This window comes from Eptesicus fuscus, chromosome 12, assembly GCF_027574615.1.
Source record: "Eptesicus fuscus isolate TK198812 chromosome 12, DD_ASM_mEF_20220401, whole genome shotgun sequence".
Lineage (NCBI taxonomy): Eukaryota > Metazoa > Chordata > Mammalia > Chiroptera > Vespertilionidae > Eptesicus > Eptesicus fuscus.
The window spans coordinates 46,583,288-46,605,646 of NC_072484.1; the positions used below are offsets into that span (position 1 = coordinate 46,583,288).

A 22,359-nucleotide genomic window follows, 5' to 3' on the forward strand; every position below is an offset into this window, starting at 1 on the left:
CTCAAGTACTTTCCACAATATAGACATATAATCAGTGTCAGAATAGGTCTCACTCTACCATGTATATTGTATGTATATCTAACTCTATGTATATGTCTTTCTCTCTATATTACTTTACCCTAACTCACCTTTTCTAAAGAGTCATTTTTCTCTTTCATATTGACTCTCTGATCCATTAAATAACTATTCCTTTATACAGGGTGGGGCAAAAGGAAGTGTACAGTTGTGAATACACAAAACAGTTTATTCTTGTATTATTATTTATTAATGATTGTATTATTTTCCATACAAAGAACTGTATATCATTTTTGTCTTTATATATCCTTTACATAAACCATCCGCTTATTTTTCTAATTCCCAATTTCTACAAGGAAGCCTCAAATGTGTGCATGGTTTTGTGGAGAGAATTAAGGAAATCCCTGAATTTGCAGTGTCATAACAGTGTGTATGTGTGTGTGTGGGGCGGGGAGGGTTTATGTCTCAATTACTATCCACCTCCTACTCTCTTCTACATTTGTAAAGAAGCAGCTTCAGAGAGGTACTTTCCATGCATAGCTCCATTAGACACATAGAGAATGATTATACAATCAGAATAGATATTTGGTCTCATTTTTCAGCTATTTTCACCCACGTGTATTTTATTTCATCTGAAAAATTATTAGAATGCCATATATCAAAGCTAATTTATAGCATTTTAATTATGGAATAAAATAATGTCAATAAATTTACTTTGGTAACCAGTGAAATATTTATAAAATTTCAAAGCTTATATAATAAAGAAAATGAAAAAAATCTTTTTCATGACCATGGTATCGTCAAAGTATTCATATTAGTAATGACATATTAGACTACTACAGTTAGTGCTAACTTAGTACAAAGAGAGGAAAGATTATACACAGCACAGGTGTCCCTTCGTTTTTTTCCACCTAGTTTTACCAGCCCAAATTGGCTACAAATAGATTTAGAAATACTGCCAATGGAAGCAAGTGATACTTTGGGATAATGTATACTATTTATGAATAGTATCTAACATATAGTGATCAATCAAAAGTGTAAACTATCAACTTCCTTGAGAAAAAGTTGACAAAGACATTCTCTGAAAAGGTAACGTTTAAGCTTGAGCCTTTAATGATGTGAAGGAGTCAGTTTATGGATTAATGAGGCAAGAGCTTTCTATGGAAAGAGCAGCTTGTGTGACTGTCCTGAGTCAAGGATTAATTTGCAGAATTCCCCAAATGAAGAGAAGGCTATTGTGACGGATAGAACAAGGTATTGAGTGTAATATAGGGTGTGAGGGGAAGATAGGGACCAACCAGTTCGTGCAGGGTTCTGTAGGTCATTTCAAAACTATAGGATTTTATTCTAAGTACAATGGAAAACCTACACTAATTACTTTAATGGACAGATCCAATATATGTGTCACAAAAATCAATCTGGCTGATAAGTGGGAAATGGATTGCAGCAGCAAGAGCCACACAGGAAAACTGGGTCAGGGGCATAGGCACCAGTTCCAATTAATAAATGATGGCAAATTTAATTAGATTTCTGGTAGCAGAAATAAAATCACAAGGATTCAGCAATATTTAAGAAGGTACAGGTCTGGTGATGAAATTGGTATGGTTCTGAAGGAGAAATTAAGAAAGACCCAAGTCTTCAGAATTCACAACTGGAGACACTAAAGCATACATCTGTTGGTTTGATTCAGTTTTGGTCATTCTATGCATTTTCTTGAGCTTTGGATGGCTTTTATGGCATTCTTAATGCTGTATCTTAAATACTTCTGACGCTTTGTCCTTATCGACTGTGATGGTTGATTCTTTGTGTCAATTTGACTCATCTTTTTTCCCAGATGGTTGGTGCCAAGATGTTTGGGTGCTCAGATATTTGGTTAAACATTATTTCTGGATGTGTTTGTGAGGTTGTTTTAGGGTGACATCAACATTTGTTTTTTGTTTGTGTTTTTCATGTATAACCATGTCAAAATGATGGGACTTTATTTCTGTGGATCCTTTCATGTCAGATAAGGTGTGGACTCTGTCTAAAGCTTTTCCCACATTCAAGACATTTATAAGGTCTTTCTCCAGTGTGAGTTCTCTGGTGTATAATGAGGGTCACACTCTGACGGAAGCATTTCCCACAGACAGTTCATAAGGCTTCTCCCCAGTATGGATTCTCTGATATTTAGAGAGGTCAGAGCATCATTTAAAGCTTTTCTCACATTCTTCACATGTATAGGGTTTCTCCCCTTTATGGATTCTCTGGTGCCTAAAATGGTTGGAAATACGACAGGTATCCTCACATTGGGTACATTTATAATGTTTCTCTCCTATATGGATTCGTTGATGCCGACTGAGATGTGAGCTCTGTCTGAAGCTGTTCCCACATTTGGGACATGTGTACGGCTTTTCTCCTGTACGTGTCCTCTGGTGTTTAATCAGGCCAGCACTCTGACTGAAGTTCTTCCCACATTCTTGACATTCATAGGGTTTCTCCCCAGTGTGGAGTCTGTGGTGCTTCAAGAGGTCAGAATGCTGTTTGAAACTCTTCTCACAGTTATCATATTTATAAGGTCTTTCTTCATGGAGCTGCCTCTGGGTCTCAAAAAGGCCTGAAGTATGGAAATGTCCCACACTGTCAACAGATCTGTGGGGTTTTACCACTTGAAATATCACCATGTCTAAACTCTGTTTGCATTTGTTGCCACATTCAGCACCATTAACAGACCTCTCTGCTGTCAGGCCATGCTGACAAAAAATTAAGTTTGAACTTCTGGCATTATTTCCAGTTTCATTATTTTTGGAGTCTCCCTCTTCTGTGGGACCATTTTTGAGATCTGAGATGCTGGTGAATCCTTGTTCCTCAGGAGAATTTTCAAGTTTCAGGAATAAGGGGTTTCCTGAGTGCTTTCCTACCATCTCTGCCTGAGTATCACCACATTGGGACAACACGGGAGCCTTCCCCTGGGACCCTTCTTGTAGTTGCATCTGTGGCTCTACTTCTAGAATTTCTTGCCTTGGAATCAACTCTTTGTTCTCTGTTCTGGTTCCCAAACTTGGTAGGTCTGTGTTCCCACAACCCTTCAGTGCGCTATCCCTAAAGAAGTCCCTCTGAACTGGGTCCAGATGCTCCCATTCCTCCCAGGTTACAGGTACATCCTTGACCTTCACCAATCTCTGGAGTGAGGTTCTACCAAGCACTCTCTCAAGAGCCCGTGCTATGCCCACAGCCTGATTCCTGCTCTTGGGGTAGTGCTTCTGCCCCAGTCCTGGAGCTCTGGGGGCAGGATGGTCAGGAACTGCTCCAACACCAGCAGGATCTGTTCCTTTGAGTGCATCTCAGGCCTCAGCCACTGACGACAAAGTTGCCTGAGCCAGCTCAGTGCCTCTTCGGGTCCAGCCACCTCCTGATAACAGAACCAACTAAAATACTGTTGACAAGTTTTGGATCCAGACAGTCCACGAGCGGGTCGGCTCCGGAACTCCCTGTGAGTCTCCTTCCACTTTCACTATCACAAGTCCATCATGCAGGAGGGTAGGGGCGGAGGGGGGGGGGGACAGGCGGGGGCGACCTGGGGCCCTGTGGCCACCATACAGGCCCCCGCCTCAGCATCACTGCTTCCACTTGCGATCAAGTGCGAACTCATCTTTCTTCTGCACGTGCCCACTTTTCCAGGGTTTTGCCTTCAGGTGAGAAGAGAGCAAACCCTACAAAAAGCCACGGAACTCCTTGTCCTTCCTAAAATACAGGTGCACCCCACCTGGCCCCGCGCAAGAGTCCTCCTATCCGCAGCTATGCCACCTAGTACCGACCCTTCTGGTGACAAGAAAATCAACAAAAACTGGTAACCCAGGCATCACGGACTCTCTGCAGTACCTACCCTCCCGGGCATTTCCAGGATCTCTCTAGGCACCCTGGAGGACTAAGTTGAATCTTGGTGGTTTTCTGTCAGCCCCTTCTAGTGATGCGCTTCGTGTATACCTTGCTTTGTGGATATTATAGTCCTACAGGTTACAGAACTAAACGCCACTCCTCTTTTTTTTAAAAAAATATATATTTTATTGATTTTCCACAGAGAGGAAGGGAGAGGGACACAGAGCCAGAAACATCTATGAGAGAGAAACATCGATCAGCTGCCTCCTGCACACTCCCTACTGGGGATGTGTCCGCAACCAAGGTACATGCCCTTGACCGAAATCGAACCTGGGACCCCTCAGTCCAAAGGCCGACACTCTATCCACTGAGCCAAACCTGTTAGGGCGCCACTCCTCTTTTAAAAGTTGAATCTCATTCTTTAATACTGTCTGTGAATGAAGTCTTAAAGTTTTGTATTAGAAAAAGATAAAAATCCAATTGTACAATGAGCCATAAGCAAACATTCACCCATGTGGTATTCATTTAGACAAGAAAGGTTTGTAGAGTATCTTCTACATGCCAAGGCAAATGTTTAACACCATAGATACAAATCTGGTGATGACATAGTCCTTGTCCTCAAGTTGCTCACAGTCTCCAGACACTTTAATCCTTACAAAAGAGTGTGGTAAATGCAATACTTTGGAGCGTACACAGTGAACATTTGTCCAACCAGAGGTGGACATACACCACCATCCCTGTTAGGGAAGGGTACAGTGAAATACTTCACAGGGAAGATTTTTTTTTAATCTTTATTGTTGAAAATATTGCAGATGTCCCTTTTATTCCCCCCATTGCTCCCCTCCACCGGTTCCTGCTTCCCCCAGGTCTGCACCACTCTATTGTCTGTGTCCATAGGTAATGCATATATAGGTGTATGTATAGTGAGTGATAAGTGTACCGAAATTCTCACAGTAAACAGTAACATTTGTTTGTCAATATTTTAGATATCCTGTATTGTAAAGCACTTATTTATGAAGGTACCAGTATTTGCATACTTTAAACTTTCAATATTCTTAAAACAAAACTGTCCTACTTCTGATGGTCTACATACTTCTTGATGAGTATGGATGACATTTAGGAAGGCAAAATTAGTCAGAATCATAGCTTATCACTCACTACGTTATTGAAAAATCACCCCGTTGTCCATGACTCTGATTTTTTAACAAGGGCTAACTTATAGATTATGTAAAATTTGACTGATTTTTAAGTAAAAGAAATTGAAGGGGAAATAGAAACAGTTAAGGCACTTATACACTTACTCATATGCTAACTATAATGATGTAGTTAGTTCTTACACACTCTCTCTGTCATCAAAATGGCGATTGTCCATAAATATTTGTTATGCATTTGAACCTAGAGCTGAGTTTGACAGATTCCAGTAAAATATTCAGTGTGATGCTTTGAGGTCTGCAGAGGAACATGAAATGGTCCCCAAACTGCACATTACATGTAGTTTTCAATTACACACTGCACAAAATGTCCTTGACATTCAAGAGTGCACCATCATATTTTAGTCTACCTCACTCCAGGGCGTATTTGAAAATACCCTCTATTTGCCTTTAATAATAATGACTTGTCATATGGAATCCAGATCAGCTAATCTAACATACTATGTACTTGATGGTTTTTATTAACTGTCAAATGAAACCCAATAGTCATCAGAAACATTTTCCCCTCTGTTGTGCAATTGTTCTCAGCATGTTTCATTTCTGACCATTAATGTAAAAGGTTAATAAATGCAACTACTTGATGTTATTAATATTCAATATGCATGGCAAGTGAATCATTTTGCAGACTTATGATTTTAAAGATGCTGGGCTATTAATGTTACTATTTTACAGGCTTGTAAAATTGCACCATGCAATATGCATGCCATAATTTGGATGCTAAAAGGTCTGTGAAGAATTCTTGCTACATTACACTTTACTCACCTTTATTGAAATTCAGACTTTTTCCATGGAATGTAAAATACCTCTCTTTATCTCGCTATCTCTGTATCTCTCTTTTATTAATAATTTATTTTTACTTGTTCTTGTTCCTTATTAATAACTTGTTATGTTTAATCTAATTTGATTTAATTCCTGGTTTTACAGGATCTCCAATTAAAGTAAAATCAGCCCCACATTTTACCTAAGATCTATTTAATGGTCAATGTACATTGTCTTATAGATTAGTGGTTAAATATGTTTAACTGATCCTACAGTTTTAAAGTATGTCTGAAATGTGAAAAGCATTTGAGCCAGATTTCAGGCAAAACTCACAGACTGTTACTTAGAATCATTAAAGAGATGTAGGGGTACAAAAATAATGGATTATAAATGGAAATTCAAAGACCTGGGCTTCAAAATTGATCTTTTAATTTAATTTTCTTTTTTTCAGTCTACATATCTATTGAGGATTTTTTTTCCCTTGAAACAGAAATCAATTTTCTACAGTGCATTTTACTTTAAGATAAATACCTTACAATAAAACAATCACAAAAGATCAATCTTATTAAAACAATTAGAAGTGAGCAAAACATTCAATGCTTGTGAAAATAATTATGGAAATCTGTGTTGAAATATTGTAATCAATCATTATGGAGGATGGGAGGGGAAGGCTTTTCACAGCCATTGACCCCAGGAAAGGAAGAAAAAAAATTACAAGTGTAGCATTCTCCTTTTTTCTCAGTATCTATAATCAATTTCCAAAGGAAACCAATTACAAATGTTAAGAATGCAGAATATAATTAAGTAGATATATATTGCTCCTAAAGTAATCTTGAAATAAGCAAGCTATTTCTGGAATTACTATCCCAACTAGGTTATTTGTCAAGTTCATAAAAATAGAAATAACCACATATAAACATACACATATACTCACATACACAGTATACAACATAACTATGTACACAGAAATACCTTTTCTGTTATAATTTACAAATAGGAAGCATTTTAAGAGTATCCCAGGCCCATATGGCTCAGTGGTTGAACCAGGAGGTCACAGTTAGATTCCCCATCAGGGCACATGCCCAGGTTGTGGGCTCAATCCCCAGTAAGGGGCATGCAGGAAGCAGCTGATCAATGATTCTCTCTCATCATTGATGTTTCTGTTTCTCTCTCTCACTTTCCCTTCCTCTCTCTGAAATCAGTAAAATAAATAAATACTTAAAGAAAAGAGAGTATTGTGACTCTACTATGTAAAGCATAGTGACTAATTTTTATCAATAAGACATTGCCTTTATCAAGCTATAGAATAACTAAGCTGTTGATGTAGAAGATTTTGACCCTAATTTCAGTATTAGTAGAAGGTAAAAATCAAGGAGGTCACAGATGTCTTCCAAGATAATAAATATAAAATTTAGAGTGGAGCATAATTTTTGGTACCAAAAATAATTGTACTACTCGAGTTAGAGGTTGGTTTGATCTGAGGCTTTTGATAAGCATTTACTAGTAAGTTGTCAAGAAATCCATTGGAAACTTTTTAAATTCAACCACAGCTTTACAGCAATATTTAATAATTTTTAAAAAAAAACAAAGTTAGAGAGAAAATATTTTTGAGAAACTAAGAACAACTAAGATAGCCCTGGACATAGACAAGGCTCTTTTATTCCTGCCCAAACAAGAAGGTTGTTTATCTCCAGTATTTTACAAAGCAAAGTTATAGGAGAGTTTTACATGTTGAAATACCAGCATTTGCATGGATTGATGTTAAAACAAATTTAAAAATGAAGTATTAAATTCACCTTTTTATAAAAATGTTGTGCTCCGAGAGCTTTGCAGGAAGAAAATGAAAATATTTGAATTTTGATTAAGTCCTGATAGAAAGAAAGGCAACATACTGATCAAAATTTCTTGAGTCCATGTGGAGTAAAGATTAAGACATACAACTGAGTCTGATTGGACGACAAAAAATTATCTGGATACAAATCAGTACAGAGTCATCTTTGGGTCATGCCCAGTTATCAAGGTTCTCAATACCATATAGACAGCAAATGCAAACAGTTAAAGCCCCATGATAAGAAAATCAGGTAGGCATGTATCTCCAAAGATCAGCTCATTGATGTCCTTAATGCAATAAGAAATTTCCCTGTTTTCAAGTGCAGATAGGCAATTTCTCTTCTCAACCCTTATAAATTTTATACATGCCTCTTTTAAGAAATTTATAATATGTATGTTAAATATTGGTTGGCAATTTATAAAGCCTCATTACCTATGAGAAAATGTTTATGCAATATGTTTAATAAACTGTTCTTAAAAACCTATGAATTATCTGTGTAATTTAAGAGAAATTAATGAAAAATTCATATCAACAGTTTTTACTTCCATAGAGTTGATCAAGATAATAAGTAATTCAAGTGTAAATAGTTCCAATATTAATTACAATTATTCTCTAAAAATTTAAATATCTACATAGAATATTTTAGCATTTTTCTACTCTGTCTAAAATTTTAACTCCAAGTACATTGGATGTGCTTTTTTTTTTTTTTTTACAATTATGCAAAGTATTAGAAGACTTTAAAAGGAGATAATATTTTCACAACATACATGCTTTTCCCTGATTGTCAATGAAGTAATGGGGAAAAGACTATATCCTTAGCTATGTGGAACTCTCTTTAGAAGCAGCATAAGATATTTGATAAAATTCATAAAATATGTAAATAATTCTAAACTAAAACAGAAGTAATTAGCAATTCATAAAGTTAAACTTTGCCAGATACTTTGAAAGAAATAAAGTGCTGCCATTGTGTTTTGGTTTAAGACTGTGGCTCATGGAAAACATCATTCCTAAACATTGTTCTATTTGCCTCATCTATTAAATATTTGATCCCAAATACATATTAAATATTCATAAGTGTATGGCTGAAAGAAGGAAACTGAAGTTCAAAATTATTTAAATCTCATTTCTTTATATGCTAACTAGAGGCCCAATGCACAAAGATTTGTGCAAGAATGGGCCTTCCTTCCCCTGGCTGCCAGCACTGCCTTTCTGGCCAGAGCCGTCTTTCCATCTTCGCATGCTGGCCAGAGGCCCAGAGCGGCTGGGGTGGTGTGGAATGCCTGCGTCCCACCCCGCCCCTGGCCACTCTGCACCTGTGTATGCAAATTAACCTACCATCTTTGTTGGGTTGATTTGCATACTCACTCCTGATTGGCTGGTGGGCATTGTGAAGGTACAGTCAATTAACATCTTACTCTTTTATTAGTATAGATATATGGAAGAGCAGTAACTAAAACTGAAGAAGTTCCTTTATTTTTTCCAGTTTTTTTTATTTATTGATTAAGGTATTACATATGTGTCCTTATTCCCCTCTTGCCCTCCCCCCCAATCCTCCCTTCCACTCATGCCCTCACCCCCCCTGGTGTCTGTGTCCATTGATTATGCCTATATGCATGCATACAAGTCCTTTGGTTGGTCTCTCCCCCTTACCCCCACCCTCTCCTACCTTCCCTCTGAGGTTTGAAGGTCTGTTTGGTGCCTCTCTGTCTCTGCATCTGTCTTTGTTATTTTTTCCAGTTTTATTGAAGTATGACTTACAACATTTGTATGTATTTAGGTTGCACAATGTGTTGATTTAATTTACATCCACATTGTGAAATTATTACAACCATCAAGTTAACTAACAATCCATAACCTCACATAATTACCTGTGTGTATGTGTGTTGTGGTGAGAAAACTTGAGATTTACTCTCTTAGAAATTTTCAAGTACACAACATGTCATTACTTACAATCACCATGCTGTTCGTTAGCTCTTGAGAACATTTTCATCTTATAAGTGAATGATTGTACCCTTTGACCCACATCTCTCTTTATTTCCACCCCTTGGAAACTACTGTTTTCCTCTCTGGTTCTGGGAGTTTGACTTTTTTAGATTCCACATATAAATGAGATCATACAGTAGTTGTCATTCTGTGTCTGCCTTATTATCCCACTTAGCATACTGCAAGAGGTTCATGGTTCATCCAATTGTCATAAATGGCAGGATTTCCTTTTTTGTGGCCTAATAATATTCCACTCTACAGACATATATGTATGTACCTTGAGCTGCTAGAATACCTGGCCTCAAGGATGTGCAAATGCACAGACACATTTGGGTTTCTACAGCCTTAGACCTTGAGAGACCTCGAATTTCCACACCACAGCATTCTGTGCCAGAAGCCAAAGTCAGGAAAGAAACTTTAAACGGCTGGAAAATGTCCAGCCTGTGCATGCCCAGTTCACTCCCCCATTTGGGCCTCAGAGGGTCCCTCCCTGCACGCCCTTTGGACCAGAGCACCTTCCCCCTATTTCTGATAGGGCCCCTGAAATAGGATTATTGACTATGATTTATGACAGGGACAGACACCCTCACCACTACTTGCAGGAGTTAACAACCAGTTTAGGTCATCCTGACAGCCCACCCCCGCAGGACAGAACAGCACTATTTACCACATTTGCAGTCCCCCTACCTGGGCCCAGCCAAGTTCTTAGGGCCTAAAATGAGACAGAGAAAAGGCAACAACTGCCCCAGGGAGAGGACGGATCGATAACCATTGTTTTCTCTTACCAATCTGACTTTGGAAAACAACAACAACAAACATTTATTTTCTACCATCCTCTCTTGACCAGACCCCAGGTACAGCTCTGAGAGAGCTGAGGTTGGGGAGAATTCTTACCTCCTGCCCGGCTGCCAGTTTTCCCAGAGTCCGGTCTGCAGGGCCCGGAGCGAGTGGCCTGTCCCCGTGGGTTTCATCCTAGACACTGGAAACTAGAGAAGGAAAAATAATTTTCTTTTATGGCGAGTGCCTGTCTGAGCTCTTTCTTCCTAGGGCACCTCCTAAATGGATGAGTATATCCGGTTTAAAAGGTTTCCACTGTGACACTGTAGTTCAAGATTATCTTTGGTTAGATTCACCTGCTGGTGCATCCAGCTGGACCTCAGTCAGACCCAATCTGAGCCAGGAAGTTCCGCCCAGTCTGACTCTAGGTGGTTTCTGGACCCAGAATATAAATAGAAATGCTCAAATGGCTTCTAAAAGCCCGTCACGCGGAAGCTGCGAGCTGCGATCCAGGATCCAGGAGGACTCACCCTTGACCTCCAGGGGCCTCAGGAAGCCAGAGCACAGGGGCTCCACAGGTACCTCCGCTCCTGGGGCGGTTGGGGGCTCTCCTTGCGTCCCTCTTCTGACCCCAGAACTGTGAAAACATAAACTAAGGCATATCAAACACTTTGAGGGTTTATTTGAGCAAATGTATTTGAATTGGGCAGCACCAATTTGGAAGTGGTTGTGGGCATTCTGCAGACAGGAGCGGGGAAGGGGCTTCCACAAGGAAAAGCGAAGCAAAGTAAGGAAATTATTGACTGGGAAGGACTTAAAGCCCAAATGGCTGTTTGTGACTGGGTTGTCTTTAGTGTTTTGATTTCCCAATCTGGAGGCATGTACAGGGTTAGGTGTGCTTACTTAGCCTGCCAAGGTATGGGAGCCACATAGCTCTTTCTTTAATTGGACAGTTGTAAGAGTTTTGTATATTTGGGGTATTAAACCCCTTATCGGATATATGGTCTGCAATTTTTTCCCCCGTTTCGTAAGTTGCCTTTTCATTGTGTTGATTGCTTCTTTCCTTGTACAGAAGCTTTTTAATTTGACATCGTCCTGCTGATTTCTTTTTATTTTATTGCCTGTGCTTGCTGTCATATCTAAAAAAAAATCATTGTTAAAACCAATGTCAGGAAGCTTTCCCCCTCTTTCCTTCTAGGAATTTTATGGTATAAGATCTTACATCTAAGTCTTTAATCCATTTTGAGTTAATTTTTGTGTATGGTGTATAAGGGTGAATTGTAGTCTTTTGCCTGGGGCTGTTATCTGGTTTTTCCAATACCATTTGTTGAAGAGACTATCTTTTGCCCAATGCGTATGCTTAATGCTCTTATAAAAGATTAGTTTTCTGTATATATGTGAGTTTACTTCTGGGGTCTGTGTCCTGTTTCATTGGTCTGTGTGTCTGTCTTTATGCTGGTATCATACTGTTTTTATTACTGTAGCAAGCATTTGTCCACACATTAATGTATGGAATAGTAGGGACTCAAACTGAGGTATTTTAGATTTCCACTTCTTTTTTTTTTAATATATTTTATTAATTTTTTACAGAGAAGAAGAGAGAGGGATAGAGAGTTAGAAACATCGATCAGCTGCCTCTTGCATACCCCCTACTGGGAATGTGCCCGCAACCAAGGTACATGCCCTTGACCAGAATCGAACCTGGGACCTTTCAGTCCACAGGCCGACGCTCTATCCACTAAGCCAAACCGGTTTCGGCAGATTTCCTCTTCTTAAATTATAACATTTGTACTATAATTTACTAGTAAAACATAATAGAAATTTGAATCACTAAAATTCTCTAGTATTCAGACAGATTTCTGTATCAGTATAGAGTCACTACAAGAGGTCCTGTATTATTCTTATGTCTGTATTTGTATATAAAACTTTCCAAAACATGAGACATGGACAGTGGATATGGAGTTTGACTTGAGTAATGGGGAATCTCTCATTTTGTAATAGCAACGATTTCCAAAGCTGAATAATTATTTACATATCTCACAGAGGGGTCTAGTCACTTTCACAAAATCTAAGACGGAAATTTAGATTAATGTTAGTGTTTGCCCACCATGCTGGTTTTCTCTTCTTTCTTTCTTTTTTTTTCCCTTAAAATATATTTTTATTGATTTCAGAGAGGAAGGGAGAGGGAGAGAGAGATAGAAACATCAATGATGAGCGAATCATTGATTGGCTGCCTACTGCATGCCCCCTACTGGGGATCAAGCCCTCACACAATCTGGGTATATGCCCTTGACCAGAATCAAACCCGGGATCCTTCAGTCCACAGGCCGAGGCTCTATCCACTGAGCCAAACTGGTTAGAGAAAACCATCCCTTCTTGATTGACTAGTAATGAAATAAGTATGGTCAATAGGGGAAGCTCACAGGGAGACATATGAGAAGAGGTTTTGAGAAATGTGGTTTTGGTAGCTTCAGTAAGGCCCCAAACTGTTACATAGATATTCCTGCTATAAATACTGACACAGGCAGAATGGTGACATACAGAGGACCAGTTTTCTAGTGGAACTGAAAGTAAGGATTTTCAGCTCCTCAAATCTTTCAAATTTGTTTCTGATTGCTCAGCTGGAAGGACTAGAGATTCAGTCTCCATGGGGGACAACTGCATGCACCTGCTTGGATTGCCCTTGTGGTTGTTTCAGACTTGGGCGATAGTGAAAATGTGGCAGGAGTCATAGGCAGAGAAGCTACACCTATCATCACACAAAGAGAACCAAGAACCTGAAAAGCAAGCCCCACAGTATGAAACATTCTTTTTCAGGACTTTGGAAGAAATCAGAAAATTATACTATTTTATCATCTCATGCTTAGTGTGAGTAAAGCAAGGATTTAGCCCAATCTCCCCTCCTAGTCAGTGGAACTTGCCCTCCTGGCCAATGGACACAAGGAGCAGAGCAGCTCATACCAAGTGTTTCTCAAGTTCTTGGTGGCTAATATGCCTCACCAGGCTCTCTGTTTGTCCTAGTCCTGCAAGCAGGCCATTCTCACCGAGACTCCCACACCCTCCCCACTGCTAGTGAAGCCCCTGAAGGACCTTGGCCTGTTCAGACACTCACTCCACTGGCTGCCATCCAAGGTCTTTCCCATTGTGTAAGTAATAGACTATGTCTTTCCCCTCAGGTCCCCCGAGTGGTTTTTTCCGACTACCAAAGAACAGCATGACGCTCCCTGGGTTGGAGCTCCTACAGTACACTGATTAGATTTAAATATTAGTTCTCTCTCTTATGACTCATTGGGAGCACATTTTTAATTTTTATTTATTTGTTCATTTCTATAAAACTTTCATTGTATTAGAGCCAGGAAACCAAGACATAAGCAAAAACAAAATATAATGTACTATGTCTATTCTTAAAAGCTTACAGATCATTAAAACACACACACACACACACACACACAAAAGTAAACAATGACAGTATTTTGGTATATGTGCTTAAATACAAATCTAAATTGGACAACATTTGTTCAATAAATGAATGTATATCAAAAATGTGTGTATATTCGTCTCAGGCATGTGATAAAACCCGTTCTGTGGATGAGGGTTCTGTTACTAAAAAGCAGACTTAATTTCCTGTAATCAAGTGATTCCATCAAAAGTGTTGAAAAAAATGAGTTTGGCTCGATATCTAAGTTTTCTACTTTTAAGGAAAATAGTGGATTACAGGTCTCTCTACTTGAGCCATAGTGTTTGTATTTTGCATATTCAATTGTTCTGTCACAGAAGCTTGGTGTGATACTTAATCATAGAAATGCCATTGACTTAGTATTTAGAGTTTGCTAATGTTAAGTATTTGGCTTCTGTGTTATTGCAGCATCATTATTTTAAACAAAACAGAAATTAATAAAATATTCATAGATATAAATTAGCCATGAATATTAAAAAAAACCTCAAATTTACACAGACATTCAATCAACTAATTATCCATAAAAATATATTTACTACCTGAATTGCTGTCTACCAAGAGTAATTTTGGCAGATAGAATGCATATTTCCTGCCAAAAGCAGTATTTCATCTTTTCTTTAGCAAAAAGTCAAATGAAGCACACAAAAGAGATAACACTATGTTCTTAATCAGGAGTATAGAAGCTGCATCACAACCCATCCTTTTATGTGGGTAATTATGGTTACTAATGCTTTCATTATGTGTTTTATTTTTATGAAAATACCAAGTGCTGTGCACAGACAAATAACAAAATATAATTGACAATACATAACAAAATGTGTTGCAATTTTCAATCCAAATTCCCACATTCTGGAAGCTTACATTACATAAATGTTTCCTCCATGATAATCAGACTTTTTTATTAATAATGTTGTTAGAACCATACCTATCTTACTTTCCCTATATTCCTTTCTTTCTCCCCCCCCCCCCGCTAATACTTGTGCATTGGAAATGACTAACATGTTTCTTTTATATCTTTCATCTGTTTGAGCTGTTCTTCCTTTGGTTCACTAATATTGTGATCAGCTTTGGCTATGGTTTTCATATTTTCTAGTATATGTATTATCTCTCCAAACATTTGGCTAGTTTTGCCTCAGTACTTTCTTTTCTCTTGGCTTTTTTGTTTTGTCTTTTGTCAAGAAATGAAAATGAGATAAATTGAATCATTATTTGGGTATTGTGGTTTATATTTTATATCCAGGTATAGCTTATATAGTCATAACTAGGCAATAATGCCAATTTGAATGCATTTGTTATTTATATTCTTACGTTTTTTCTTATGAAAAAATCTATATTTTATTTCTCTTTAAAGACATTTGATTTAATGACTTTCCTTGTTCTTAGTAATGACTTAATGAGGATTTATTATTTTTTTGACACTGGGATAACCACCCAAATGCATTATGTCATATATTCTTCACAATAAATTCATGAAGCACATTTTTAATTAGTCTATTTTTAAGATGATAAGTAGATTAACTCATTTAAGTGGTCAAATTATAATTTAAAGACAGTAATTAACCAGTTCAAGGTCAAATTGAAAATAAAAATAGCAGAAATTGTATTCTCACTGGGTTGTCTACCCAAATCTTTAATGGTAAAACATGATGTAAGTATATCCACATTATCTTCTCACTTGTCCATTATTCTGTGTCTCATCTAGGTCTTACTCTTTTTAAAAATATATTTTTATTGATTTCAGAGAGAAAGGATAGGGAGAGAGAGATAGAAACATCAATGATGAGATAGAATCATTGATTGGTTGCCTCCTGCACGACCCCTACTGGGGATAGAACCCATAACCCAGCCCAAGAAATGATCCATGACCTCCTGATTCATAGGTTGAAGCTCAATCACCAAGCCACACTGGCTGGGCCTAGGTTTATTCTTGATAATGCAAATATGTTGTTATAGTAAATACGTTTTTGTATTCAATTTAGAAAACTAATCCCAGTTTCCCATAAAATTTATATTCCAGATCCTTACAAAAAGATCTCACAATTTATTCATGAAAATATAGACTTCTCTTCACTCAGCCATGGAACTAACAGAAGGATAATTTTTATTGTTCAAGCTATAAGAGGCATGCTGAGCAAATACACAAATACACCAGGCAGAAAGCAAAAAGATTTTTTTGGGGAAAAAAACAACACATGTTTTTCAGCCATAGCCAGTTTGGTTCCGTGGATACAGCATTGGCCTATGGACCAAAGGGTCTCGGGTTCTATTCCAGTCAAGGGCATGTACCTTGGTTACAAGCTCCTCTCCTGCCTGGGTTCTGGTCTGGGCTCGAACAAGAGGCAACCAGTTGATGTGTTTCTCTTATATCAATGTTTCTCTCTGTCTTTCCCTCTCTCTTCCACTCTCCCTAAAAATCAATGGAAAAATATCCTAGGGTGAGGATTAACAAAACAAAACAAACAACAAAAAAAGAAAATGTGCTTTTTCAGCTAATCAGATGTATTCATTTACAAAAGAAAGGTTCAAATAAAATCTCAATTAACCCGAAAGTACAAATACTAATAACCTTGATTTCCCTTTTAATGTATAATCAATTTTCAAGTATTGCATGCCAATGTTAATTACTGGAGTGACTTGTAAAATGCAAATTCTTCCCCTGATCTTTTGAATCAAAATCTATGGAGCAGGGCAAAACGCTTTTACACTGACACACACAATCTACAATAAACCACCACCACCACCACAAACAACAACACAATAAAACCCCACTTGATATTGACAATTTTTTCTAAAAGTTACAATTACATTCACTTTATAATGTTTTAAAAATAATTGATTCTTTATGACTAATAAGCAAACACATTTTATGATCCTTGTGGGTTATACAGCTGAGTGCTCGATAAAGTTACATGTCTACATTGAAGGGTGTTGTGCACAATGTTTTCTGACTGCAAGTGATTTCCTAGAAGTTATGGTAAATAACTGTCTCAGCATTTAGGCTTGTGATTTGATATGGTAATTATAAAAATGTCTTCCTGTGTCATTCAATATGATTTAAGGTTAGAATTGTCCAAGTGACTACATTTAATTTTAAATAATACAATTGAATTGGGGGGGGGGGGTAAGCATGTAATTTAGATTTTACAACATATCTTCATGCTTTCTTTGAAATTAATCTGAATTAATGATGATGTGTAAGCTTGGCTATATATTGAAAATATTTCTTAGTATGTTTTACAGTTACACTTAATTGAAGGGATCAACTTCCATTGTGAGATTATAATACAATGATTTCATTTCATAATAATTATAGTTAGATAAAGGTTTTTTAATTGATCTTCAAAATTATTATTTTAAGTTTCAGAATGGGTATCTTATATTTGAGGAAAGTGAATGGAGAGGTGTACAGCAAGTTGATTTGATACACTTACATATTGCAAAATGGTTACCATTGTAGCATTAGTTAACACGTGTATCAAGTCACAGAACTGCCATTCCTTTTTTCCTTATATGTCAATTATATGTCAACTAGTGACCCAGCGCTTGAAATTGCGTGAGACCCAGATCCGTGGGAAATCACGTGAGACCCCGGGACCCCAGACCCCGCTGCACTACGGGGCCCAGAGCCAAGTCCCCACCCACCTGTGCACCTTGCCTCGTACGCAGCCCCACCCAGTGACTGGTCTTTGGTCGTTAAGGCGTTAGGACCACTAGGTTTTTATAATATAGATAAACTGTAAAAGAAGTAAATGGCCGAAACCGGTTTGGCTCAGTGGATAGAGAGTTGGCCTGCGGACTCAAGGGTCCCAGGTTCGATTCCGGTCAAGAGCATGTACCTTGGTTGCGGGCACATCCCCGGTAGGGGGGTGTCCAGGAGGCAGCTGATCGATGTTTCTCTCTCATTGATGTTTCTAACTCTCTATCCTTCTCTCTTCCTCTCTGTAAAAAATCAATAAAATATATTTTTTTAAAAAAAGAAGTAAATAGAGAGGTGTCATGAATCATGAATATGATCTTACTCCCATTTCCTTATTATTAAACATAGAAGTAATATTGGAAGATCAGATTAAATAGATTTTGCAGATAAGCTTTTAATTTAGATCATCATGTGTCACTTGGAACACTGTGGATATATTTGGATTATTTCCCTTAAATAACTTCCATACAACAAATGTAATTAAGAAAGGGTATTCTAATTGATGTTAAATATTATTATTTTAAGTTTCAGAAAGGTATTTTATATTCGGGAAAAGTGAATGGAGAGGTGCACAACATGTTGATTTAATACACTCATATATTGCAAAATGATTACATACCTTCTCTTCTCTTGGATATCCAAGTCCCTGCCCAATTGCAAGCTCTTTGCTCCATAGTGTAGTGCAAATGCTGTAGCCTCATCCTGGAAGAATTCTACTTCTTTCCTTCTAATTGGCAATTTTCTACAAATTCTCTAGATCCTGGCTTGGTTATCACCTGCTCCAGTAAGTTTATTCTAAATAACCCAACTTTATCTTGCCCTCTCTCCACTGAAGAAACCAGTTTTACTGGCTTCTTGTCATTTGTCCCAGTGTTTCTTTTAAAAACAAGTAAAATTGGGTGTGTATATTTTTTATTCTATTACACAAGTTTTTGTTATATATTCAGTTTTATACCTTGCTTCTTGCATTAACAAGCCTGGGACTCTGAATATCATACAATTATGCAGAGTTCATATAAAATATAAAAAGGTTCTCATTTTACTTTTATGATTGCAAAGTATTCTATTATGTTGATATGTCATCTTTTATATATCATATCCTGATACATGGACACTTGAGGATTTCCTAATCTCTTCCATAGAAAATAAGGAAACACCTTGTGCACATATAATTTTGTATAAAAATATTACTGGCCTCATAAAATTAGGTGTGACATATTTTCTTCTCTTCTATTAACTATATTTTTCCTATTTACTCAAAGAATTTGATTAGAATTGGTTTATTTCTTTATAGTTCTTAGATATTCACCTGGTAATTATTTGGGACTGAAGTTTTCTTTGTGAGGAGAATTTTATCTATTAATTTGTTATTTTTTCTATTAATAAATATAGGTCTCTTCAGTATATCTAATTCTAATTGACTTAGCTGTGGCAGTTTGTATCTTTTGAGCTATTTACTCATTTCATTGATCTTTTTGAAAGTTTGGCTTAAAGTTTTACATAATGAATTCTTAAAATCATTTTAATATTAAAGATCTCTCTTACCCCTGTTTTATTCTTAATGTAAGTGTTTTATCTCTTATATTTATTCCTCTCTCTTATTTTTTCTCTCTCTCTGTTTCTCTACTATGGTTTTTCTGTTTTATCTATTTTAATGTCTGGTCATTTGAATTTTTAAAAAGCGATAGCACTAATTTCTGTCTTCACTTTATCCACATCAAGCAGAAAAAAAATAGATTGTAAATATAATGCCATATATTTTCCACAAACAAGTCATTGTGATAACAAATGCATACTAACTAACTTGACAGTTTGATAAGTAAATTTCTAAAAATCAGATTTAGTTGATATTAGATGGTTTCTAAAAATGGTCTAGAAATATCACTTTGTAGGATTAATATGTTCAACATATCAAATAAATATTTAACTAAGAATCCAAATCATTATTTTAGAAACTCTAATTTTTAATTCTCTACTATGGTGCATCTTCCTGTACTTCAGTTCCTATTTCTCTTGTTATTTTCCAGCTCATTGACTGAAGGACTAGAAGAGACTATGGCTATTATATCTTTTGGATACTAGATGTAATGATGATAGCCAGGTTATATAGAATGGCTCTGAAGAATAAAATAGAATCAAGGGCATATCTGAAAGGATGAGCAGACAGAGGTCTTATTTCAAATCCTGAAGTCACAAAATGTTATAGACTTTTCTAAGTCCTTGTAACATTCCCAGAAAGGTATCTTCATTATGAAAAAAATATAAATACATATTTTCAATTTTATAAAATATTTTCATAACTGGCTTCTTCTGAAAAGAAATTGTTATTGTACTAGAGGCCCAGTGCATGAAATTGGTGCACTGGGAGGGGGTCCCTCAGCCCAGCCTGCACCTTCTTGTAGTCTGGGACCCCTCGCTCCTTACATCCCTCCTGCCAAGCTGTTCCTTACGGCTCGGCTCACTGCTCCTTAGCACTGCTGCAGAGGCAGGAGAGGCTCTCGCCACAGCTGCTGCACTCTCCAGCCGTGAGCCTGGCTTCTGGCTGAGTGGTGCTCCCCTTGTGGGACTGCACTGACATCTGCCCCCTGGGGAGTCAGTGCTCATTATACCGACTGGTTGTTCTGGTGGTCGTTCTGCCTTTCAGTTGATTTGCATATTAGGCTTTTATTATATAGGATTGGTCCAATTAGAAGCTCTGCTTGTTACTTTATTTGTATTGCTCTAATTACCCATTGATAAAAGTCTGCCAGTGGATAATGCCTGAGACCATTATTAAATAGCTTGGAAAGGATTCATGCAGAGCAGCGATACCTTTCTTTATTTGCCTACTCAGTATCACACTTTTCAATTTGCCCAGATCATTACCTCTGGCATGTCTCACAATACTTCCAGGGCCCCAAAATTTAGCAAAAATTCTAAAATATAAGCCTCAGTTGCTGTCAAATTATCCTTTTTTATCTAAACTATTGAAAATGTTGCTTGAAGTATAGGCAATGCATATTGGATGAATTTATACCAAGAAATTTAATATCTTCTGCAAATAGTAAATGCTTTAGAAAATGTTTCATAAAATTTGAAAGAGAATGTTGCTACACTGCAGATATATTTACATACAGATAGAATAACTGTCAAAAGTCAATTCCTGTGTTGTTTCGTATAATATCTTTATTTACTTGAATCTTTAATGCTAAATACCCAACAGCAATAGTTTTCTTTATTTATTTATGGGACTATTATAATGTAGTAGTGTGGCTATGAAAGACAAGATGGTAATATGTCATAATAGGTCATGCATTTAATAAAATGATGCCTAGTTTTTATTATTATTTTTATTTCTATAATTCTCTTATTTATATTTTTAAAATTATTCTAATAAAATTAAATAGATTATTGGGTACCTACTATATGATATATACTGGCTTTTATGATACTAAGCACACCTAGTTTTTATCAAGCACTGCTATATCTCAGGTACTGTGCTAATCATTTTAAAAGAATTGTCTAAATATATTACAATCCTATGATGCAGGTCTATTTTTAGCTCCACTTTATAGATGAAAAAGCAGAGATTTGTTCAGAATGAATAAGTTAACCTGAGGAAATAATTCTAGGAAGTGGCAGATTTAGGGTTTGAATCTAGTCATTTTGTATCACAACATTTAAGAGCTTAACCACTGCATTTGCTACTGAAATCCCACAGCAAACTCTTGAGAAATGTTTTTCTAAAAGCCACTATTTCATAGACACAGAAAAGTTCAATCTGGTGATTCCATATTCTTCTCTTAATATGTACCCCTGGCCACATCTGACAGCGGAGAGAAGGCATTTATCTTTGGACCCAGGGAGTACTGCTGGCAACAATTCTATTGATTTCAAGCCAAAAGAATCCCATTATACTGCCCTATTACTCTTTATTTAATACTTGATAAAAGCACAGGAAGGAACACATTTTTCAGTGTCATCATTATAGTCATAGCTTCCCCTCCCAATCTGTCCCCTTATCAGTTTTCCAGACCCACAGTTTTGCCTTTCCCAAAATGGCATATGGATGGAATCATAAACATGTAGCTTTTTGGATCTGACTCCTTTTACTTATCAAAATGCATTTAAAATTGATCCCTATCATTACTATTGCTCCACATCCTTGCTAACATTTGGTATCATTAGGCTTTTTAAAAATATTAGCCAGTCACATATGTGTATATTGTTATCCCATCCTGGCTGTAATTTGCACCTCCCTCGTTAATAAGGAGGTAAACCTCCTTTCACATTTTTATTTGCCATTCATATATTTTTAGTAATGAGTTCTTTTAGATCTTTTAACTATTTTAAATTGATTTTTTTCTAACTTGTTCTTTAATGTTTCTTTATATATTCTAGGAATAAGTTTGTTATCACATATGTGGTATGTAAGGATTTTCTCAAAGTTGTGGCTTTTCATTTGCACAAGTTTCACAGAGCAAAGTATATTGAATTTTGATAAAGACCAGTGTGTTAATGTTAGGTTTGTGCCGAAAGGAGCCAGGCCAAGAGACCTTGTGAGAGTTTAAGAAATTTTATTACATTCTCTCACAGCAGCTAAAACCAGTGTGTCGGAGTCAGCGGGGCAGAGTAGGGGAAGCAGAATATTTATGTCTCTTGTAAAGGTCAGTCAGAGTAACCAGTCAGACTAGGTGCTGCTGGGGGCCAGGTGTAGGTGGTCCACTGAAAACTGGGTGAGAAGGTTTACTGGAAGCCAAAGACTATTAATCATGAAACCTACAATGAGAATAAC

At 37.0% G+C, this 22,359-nt stretch overlaps 1 pseudogene; it reads right to left on the reverse strand.

The window, feature by feature from the left end:
• Window positions 1-1,977: 1,977 nt before the first annotated feature.
• LOC103304993 (zinc finger protein 394-like) overlaps window positions 1,978-22,359 on the reverse strand; it is a 70,949-nt pseudogene continuing 50,567 nt past the window's right edge.